This window comes from Atractosteus spatula, chromosome 17, assembly GCF_055471065.1.
Source record: "Atractosteus spatula isolate fAtrSpa1 chromosome 17, fAtrSpa1.hap1, whole genome shotgun sequence".
NCBI lineage: Eukaryota > Metazoa > Chordata > Actinopteri > Semionotiformes > Lepisosteidae > Atractosteus > Atractosteus spatula.
The window spans coordinates 2,046,266-2,053,144 of record NC_142722.1 but is presented as its reverse complement, the minus strand read 5'-3'; the positions used below and the strand labels follow the sequence as shown (position 1 = coordinate 2,053,144).

At 42.7% G+C, this 6,879-nt stretch overlaps 1 non-coding gene across 1 annotated transcript; it reads left to right on the top strand.

The window, feature by feature from the left end:
* The first annotated feature begins 3,242 nt into the window (after nt 1–3,242).
* Nucleotides 3,243–3,324, top strand: trnas-uga (transfer RNA serine (anticodon UGA)). The gene has a single exon. It is a non-coding gene; the product is annotated as a tRNA-Ser (tRNA).
* Nucleotides 3,325–6,879: the final 3,555 nt, after the last annotated feature.

Here is a 6,879-nt window from a genome sequence, read left to right as displayed (position 1 = left end):
GAACTCTCTCTTGTGGCTTCCTTGATAGGTAAATTTCCACGACAGCCGACAGACGAGAGTGTTGCGGGAGAAGAGAAAAGTGTTTGAAGATTTAAGTGTCTTAGGTGGAGCCAAAATAAACTGTGACAAATGCAAGTGGGAGGATTTCCAATGCTTAATATGGTAAAAATAAGCGGAAGTTATCTGCCGGTCCTGCACAGTCTGCCATACTTTTGTCATATAAAGTGAAACTAGGTGTCGAACTGGAGCCTCACCTTTTGCATACAGATGCAGCCATTCAAAACAAGACGGCGAAACCGCATTATTTATTTATACATCGAGTGTCACATTAAATGACAAAAATGAAGAGAGTTAAAGCAGCTGGAGAGGTTTTCTTACAACTTTTGAGCTGACACAGTTTTGGAAAATGTTTCCTTCACGCTGCACTGTACAACATAGGCAGCCAAGAGTCTCCAAAACAAAACAGAATTGACAGATAGGAGAAAATTCCCACTCGTCCTAAAGATCCCAAAATCCAGCACTGAGCGTAAACAAAGTGTCTAAGTAGCGTGGGAATGCTAACCCTAACCCTAGCTGGAGTTTGAGCAATCCAGCACCGAGCTAAAAAGATGAGTCAAAGTAACGTCTAATCGGATTAGTTTCCTTAGAGCTGGTTCAGAGTTTGCTCAAGAGTTTACCTTTCACAGATGAGCAAAGAAGAATTTTAGGGGTAACACCTCAAGGCGCCTTACAGTCGTAGGAAGTGATTAGAGACAATTCGTGGCGTGTGCTCGATCCCATATACTGTACGCCCCGGGTTGCAGTGCTAGGATGTAGTACAATACCGCTTCAGCACGTAACAGCGTTATATGCAAGTGAGAGACGTGAGGGTTTCATCTTGCAGACTCTACTTCTCTCCTGTAGAAGTAAAGCAGGGCTTGCTGGGTGAGCTTTCACTCCGGTAAATTAGGTCACGTGTCATGTTCAATCACTTCTTCTAAACACAACATTTGCTGGTGCTAGCTTTCCCCATGAAAAGAGACATTTCCCTTACAGTACATGGCATATCGTTTTTTTCTATCAATAAGTATAGAAATAAAACAAATGAAAAAAAGGTGTCGCCAAAGAATGCACAGCTCTGTCGCCTTGGGGAGGTGTCAAGGGCATTGAGCTCCTTGGACATGAAAAGTGCCAGATAAATGCCATTTCTCATCATTTCTCTTGGCGTCAGTTCTGCTATTAAATGGGACGGAGGCAAGGGGCTCAGAGAGCAGGTTAAGTGCACACCGAACGCAGATGTGTCCAAGTGTCTGTAAAAGCGCGGTGCTCCGCTGGCGCTGTTTCCTAGTGGCTTAAAGTGCCTGCCTGGTAAGCATGCGATCCTGGGTCTGAATACCAGCGGTGCCTCTCTCTGTGTCTTGTTGTGCCGAATGTATCATTTCAGATAAACATGCACAGCTTGGTTCAGTTTAATGCAAGAATTAATTTCCTTTCTGGAATAACTTGTTTTTGAAGAAATCCATACAGCTTGTGAAAGATGAAATCCATTTCTTGGTTGTCAGTGGAAAAATATTGCCGGCTGCAAGAAGCACAAGTGATTGTTTTCCTTGACCATAAACCTGCAAATGTAGGGAGCATAAAAGGCCATCAGTCTCTGTGGCGCAATTGGTTAGTGCGTTTGGCTGTTAACCGAAAGGTTGGTGGTTCAAGCCCACCCAAGGACGCATGTCTCAGTTTTTCCAATGTAAACATCATCACCGCTAAAGAAGATGGCGCAGAAGGCTCCACAGCCGAAACGTGGTGCTTCTTTTCTTCTCTTTTCAGCATGGAGTAAACCTTTGCTTGATCCTTTGCAGCCTACGCATGCTGACGCAGCTACCTTTCTCTTAACGCGCCTCAATCATTATTCACCAAAACGATCAGCAGAATATGTCGCCTTTGTGGTGATGTCACTCCTCTGCTTCACAAATGTCCTTAGTGACGGGCCATTTCTTTCGGCCATTTTTCCGGAGCGGTTATTGATTGCTCCATCATTTCCCTCATGCTTTCCATCACTAGATTGAAAAAAAAAACAGAAACAGGCTGACAGGACGACAATCAAATTGCAAAAACTCATCAAAGCACTCGATAGAGTATTTGAATCCACAAGTAGCTACGAGCAACTTTGTCCTGGCTTGCATGAAAGTCGGAAAATGTCAAAAAGAAAAAGATGGTGGCTTTTTCATATTCGTTCTTTTATTTTTAGTTCGTTGGCTCTTCTGTCCATTGTCCTCCTGCCTGGCTCTTGACCTGTGACTGTCTGAACGCACACAGTAGACTTTCAGGCGGGGGATTTGTCCTGAGCCTCTGTGAAAGACCCACCCACCCCCATAAATAACTGCTCTAGAAACACATGAATGCAAAACTAAACCACAGCTTAAAGAGGAGCTCCAACTCAGTGCCATACTAATGTAAACGAAGTAATACTAAGACATGTTCTTATGGATTTGTCTTACCTTGAGATATGTAATTGGATTTTAGGATTAACTTCCACATTCAATGTACTGGTGATTGTTTGCCTGGTCAGTACCTGGGTGGGAGACCTCCAGCGAACAATTAAGCTTGCTGCTGGAAGTGGTGTTAAGAGACTCTTAGGATCTTCCAGAGGTGTCTGTCCAATAGCACTAGTTGCCTTAGAGCTGGCTCAAACATTGCTCAAGAGTATACCTTTCACAGATGCGCAAAGATGAATGATGGGGGTGCACGCTTCAAGGAGCCTTCCAACTGTAGGGACTGATTAGAAACGATCCGTAGCGTGTGTTTGTTTCCATAAAGGCCCCGTGTCTCAACGGTAGGATGGAGTCAAATACTGCCTCGACACGTAACAGCATTATATTAAACCGCAGGACTTGAGGGCTGTTTTGTTTGAATGTTCAAGGCATTCGTAAGAGCGTAGGTCAAGGGCCATTCGTGCATCTCCTGTAACTCGAGTAAAAATGCTATTCAAAGTGCAGTGACTGAAATCGTCGTCCACATTTCTCCGTTGTTGATTTCTTTCTGTCTAAGAAAGTTCTATTTTCATGTCCGAACGGGGAGACTTTATCATTCCAACTTGAAGCCACCCTTAAGTACTCTGAGGTCTGTGTGTCTGCTTGCACTTTTGGCGTAAAAGGTTTCTTAAACGGAGAGCGAACTTGAAAAAAGTTGCCGCCGCCGCCGCCGCCGCCGCCGCCTCGCACTCCCTGTTCGATTGTAGCAAGAAGGCAGGGGGCGCAGCACTCGCTGTAGTCGTGGCCGAGTGGTTAAGGCGATGGACTTGAAATCCGTTGGGGTCTCCCTGCGCAGGTTCGAATCCTGCCGACTACGGTGTTCCTTGCATTTGGTCGCGTGCGTGTGTGAAAAAGGACCAGCGCCGTTTTGTTTTCGCTGGGGCCTTTAACACTCTAAATCGCCTGGACCCGCTGCCTTGGAAATCGATTCTTCAGCACCCACGAGTGACGCTTTGCGGCTGGACGCAGATAATGATGCTTTTTCTGCAACCAGCTTTCCAGCAGCTCCGTACTGAACCTGTTCTCCATTGCAACATAGCGGAGGCTCGTCACGTCTATAGCAAGGCTGTGTAGGACCGCATACGCCACAGTGACTTTTACACAGACCACATGAAAGGCAAGCAAAATACAGTTTTAAAATTCCAAACACTCACAAGGTCAGAGGAACAGCGATGACCTGAACAGATCTGTTACAGAAGTCTAGGTTGACCTTTTTAGAGCTGTAATTGTATTTTTGTTTAATAGAAGATCAAATCCACTCCCATGTACAAGCACCTTACAGTTTATTGATGTTAATTGTGTTTAAGTAATAAGATTGCTAACGCTGTTGGACTTTAGCTGGTGTTTTTTAGAACAAATTGCTTACTCTTCTGTAAGGAATATACAGTACGCGCCTTTGTCAGTCATTGCTCACCATACCTGTAACTTTCTTATCTAACTCACTACCTCAAATGGTGAAGGTCCACAAACATAAATGAAAAAAAAACCCTTGTTGTAGATGAGGTGCACAAAAAAGCAGCCCCTGATAGTGTATAACACATTTATACTATTGCAGAGACACATGTAACACATATATACAGTGCCTTGCGAAAGTATTCGGCCCCCTTGAACTTTTCAACCTTTTGCCACATTTCAGGCTTCAAACATAAAGATATAAATTTTTTATTTTATGTGAAGAATCACCAACAAGTGGGACACAATTGTGAAGTGGAACGAAATCTATTGGATTTTTGAAACTTTAACTAATAAAAAAATGAAAAGTGGGGCGTGCAAAATTATTCGGCCCCCTTGCGTCAATACTTTGTAGAGCCACCTTTTGCTGCGATTACAGCTGCAAGTCGCTTGGGGTATGTCTCTATCAGTTTTGCACATCGAGAGACTGAAATTCTTGCCCATTCTTCCTTGCAAAACAGCTCGAGCTCAGTGAGGTTGGATGGAGAGCGTTTGTGAACAGCAGTTTTCAGCTTTTTCCACAGATTCTCGATTGGATTCAGGTCTGGACTTTGACTTGGCCATTCAAACACCTGGATACGTTTATTTGTGAACCATTCCTTTGTAGATTTTGCTGTATGTTTGGGATCATTGTCTTGTTGGAAGATAAATCTCCGTCCCAGTTTCAGGTCTTTTGCAGACTCCAACAGGTTTTCATCCAGAATGGTCCTGTATTTGGCTGCATCCATCTTCCCCTCAATTTTAACCATCTTCCCTGTCCCTGCTGAAGAAAAGCAGGCCCAAACCATGATGCTGCCACCACCATGTTTGACAGTGGGGATGGTGTGTTGAGGGTGATGAGCTGTGTTGCTTTTACGCCAAACATATCGTTTTGCATTGTGGCCAAAAAGTTCGATTTTGGTTTCATCTGACCAGAGCACCTTCTTCCACATGTTTGGGGTGTCTCCCAGGTGGCTTGTGGCAAACTTTAGACGAGACTTTTTATGGATATCTTTGAGAAATGGCTTTCTTCTTGCCACTCTTCCATAAAGGCCAGATTTGTGCAGTGTAAGACTGATTGTTGTCCTATGGACAGACTCTCCCACCTCAGCTGTAGTTCTCTGCAGTTCATCCAGAGTGATCATGGGCCTCTTGGCTGCATCTCTGATCAGTCTTCTCCTTGTCTGAGCTGAAAGTTTAGAGGGACGGCCAGGTCTTGGTAGATTTGCAGTGGTCTGATACTCCTTCCATTTCAAGATGATCGCTTGCACAGTGCTCCTTGGGATGTTTGAAGCTTGGGAAATCTTTTTGTATCCAAATCCGGTTTTAAACTTCTCCACAACAGTATTACGGACCTGCCTGGTGTGTTCCTTGGTCTTCATGATGCTCTCTGCGCTTTCAACAGAACCTTGAGACTATCACAGAGCAGGTGCATTTATACAGAGACTTGATTACACACAGGTGGATTCTATTTATCACCATCAGTCATTTAGGACAACATTGGATCATTCAGAGATCCTCGCTGAACTTCTGGAGTGAGTTTGCTGCACTGAAAGTAAAGGGGCCGAATAATTTTGCACGCCCCACTTTTCATTTTTTTATTAGTTAAAAAAGTTTCAAAAATTCAATAGATTTCGTTCCACTTCACAATTGTGTCCCACTTGTTGGTGATTCTTCACATAAAATAAAAAATTTATATCTTTATGTTTGAAGCCTGAAATGTGGCAAAAGGTTGAAAAATTCAAGGGGGCCGAATACTTTCGCAAGGCACTGTATATATACTGTATATATATGAAACAGAAACAGGAATCGCTTACTCACCTGAAGAATCTCTGTAGGAATATCTAACATTTATCAATGGAAATAAAAGCTGCTTTAATACAGTGCATGTTCAAACTCAAACCCTCAGCTGCTGTTCTTGTTTGTTTTGTGACAAATTGCAACTGAGCATCGCATGAGCAGTTACGTACCCTTATCTGTTAGGGAATTTCAAGGGATGAGTTAGGTCAGAATGGGTAGGCTGCAAAACAACAAGTAAAGAGTTATTCCAAGATGAAACGTTGTGGCGGTTTTCTTATCTTTTCAGCATGGACTAAACTTTTACGCGTTCCTTATATGCTATATATGTACAGATGCAGCCATTCAAAATGCGCGGGCGATACCGCATTATTTTGCGGTAAGCTGTACGCAGTCTACCGCAAGCTACCGGTAAATACCGCGAGTTACCGTAAATTCTCCTATAATACGACAAGCAAAATAATAGTATCCGGAATTTCCGCAAGGTGGAGCTAATAAAGCTCAACCTCTCATGTTTGAGCTGTGGCCATCAAAGTCTTTAACGAAGATATTACTAATAGTATTAATAATGAATGACCTTGGACAAGCTGTAAGTGTAAACTCCATGTATTGCCCTGGTCAACATTCTTTTTTTCATTGACCATCTTTGTAAAAGTAACACCACAGCATTTCGCAATCACGCATTTGTTTCCAATCATGCAAAGTACAGTGATTCACCATGCCTTTCACATGCTCATAAAAGAGATTGATTTAGGAACATAAACATATTACCGTATGCAAACTGTACTGTATACAGTATGTATATGTATATTTAATGTCTTAACTGTGCCCGTTTAAGTATTGAATATTCATATCTAATTTTACCACTGAAGGGAAATCTTAGTAGCTGAGCATAAAAAGAATAGGAGCATACTGCAACGCGTGTGAAGGCCATAAACGATATTAATTTTGGAACATAAACATACAGTATATGGCTGGTCTCGGTACTTTAAAGAAAACATACACGAAACATGGTTTCATTATGACCAGAATCGGTCTTGAGATATTTTTAACTTGATTTACAGTATTTGAGAGGTATGTCTTAACACCGATACTACAGTGCTTAAGTACTGCTCACGTATATGTTTCTAGGTTTATATTATGC